Below are 1,418 nucleotides of genomic sequence, written 5' to 3'. Positions count from 1 at the left end.
AATGTATGAACTAGCGTGAGCATTCACATTTTGTATGTAGGAAGACAAGCCTCATGGGGGCTTTGATTCTAAGAAGCTCAAAATTTGGCATGGCCACAATGATAATGCCATATGGCTTCATCATTTTAAAGAGCTTCATGCCTCGAACCTTGAGAATATTGAGCCTTATCCTAGGGATGTAAGTTGTGTGAGCCTTACAGTCGGTGTGATGTTGTGCATGGAAAATCAAAGTAAGACATTTATGAAAACAAAAAATTTGGACTATTTCTTGATTTGTGCATATCATCCTTGTGCGGGGGGCATGCTAATATTTTCTATATCCTCCCCCCCCCCCCCCCCCCCTTCTCTCTCTCTTTCTCTCTCTCTCTTACTGAGTGAGAGTGTGTGTGTGTGTGTGTGTAATCTATTTTCTATATCCTCCCCCCCCCCCCTCTCTCTCTCTCTCTCTCTCTCTCTCTCTCTCTCTCAGTGAGTGAGTGAGTGAGTGAGTGAGTGTGTGTGTGTGTGTGTGTGTGTGTGTAATCTATTGTAAGGGATTTATAGACAAGTAGGGGCAAAAGGAAATAAAAAAATTAAGAAGAAAGAAAGGGTCTTGGGTGGAGGGAAAAATAAGGTAATAAATAGAAGGGGTAGGTGGGAGAAATGTATAGGAGAGGTTTTTAACAATATTAATCATTAGAGAAACAAAGTGGGGGAGGGTGATATATTATAACAGGGGAGGAGAAGGTAATAAGAATAAAGACAAACTAAGCAAAGGGGGATTTTCTTGTCTCAGATGATGAAAAGAGGGAGAAGTGAAGGAATACAGGAAGAGAGAGTAAACTTTTATTTATTTTTAAATATGGACAAGGGAAAGAATGATAGAATAAAGGAAAAAAGGAGGGGGAGAGAGAGAGAGAGAGACAGAGAGAGAGAGAGAGAGAGAGATAGATAGAGAGAGAGAGAGAGGGTGTAGTAGAGAAACATATTTTTTTGGAAAGAAAGAGAGTGAAGGGGAGGGGGAAGTGAGGGGGAGAGTAAAAAGGGGGGAGGGGAGAGAGAGAGAGAGAGAGAGAGAGAGAGAGAGAGAGAGGGGGGGAGGGAGGGAGGGAGGGAGGGAGGGAGAGGGAGGGAGGGAGGGAAGGAGGGAGGGAGGGACCTTAAAGAGAAGGGGGCCTTTAATAGGAAAAAAGGGTTAGAGGATTGATTAATCAAAAAGGGAAAGAAACAGGGGTGGTTTAGTTAATAAAAGAAAATAAAAGAACAAAGGTTTAGGGGACCTATGAGTCCATGCTATAAGTGTTGATGTAGAAGGGGAACGCATCCCCAGAGCAATAGAAGTCAGACAGTGTACAAGCAAGGAGGCGTGCAATCAGTTGTATCGAGGGTTGTGTAGGCATAGACATTGTGGTAGTGGAAGTAACCGTAGGACAGCAGTA

The 1,418-nt window shown here is 43.2% G+C and overlaps 1 pseudogene; it reads right to left on the bottom strand.

Moving 5' to 3' along the window:
• Positions 1-250: 250 nt before the first annotated feature.
• Positions 251-327, bottom strand: LOC147885933 (U6 spliceosomal RNA; annotated as a pseudogene).
• Positions 328-1,418: the final 1,091 nt, after the last annotated feature.

This window comes from Dipteris shenzhenensis, chromosome 25 (assembly GCF_047967505.1).
Source record: "Dipteris shenzhenensis isolate YYH24624 ecotype China chromosome 25, Dip_SZ_1.0, whole genome shotgun sequence".
NCBI lineage: Eukaryota > Viridiplantae > Streptophyta > Polypodiopsida > Gleicheniales > Dipteridaceae > Dipteris > Dipteris shenzhenensis.
Note: the sequence above shows the minus strand (reverse complement) of the source record. Positions and strands in the feature narration are given on the sequence as shown.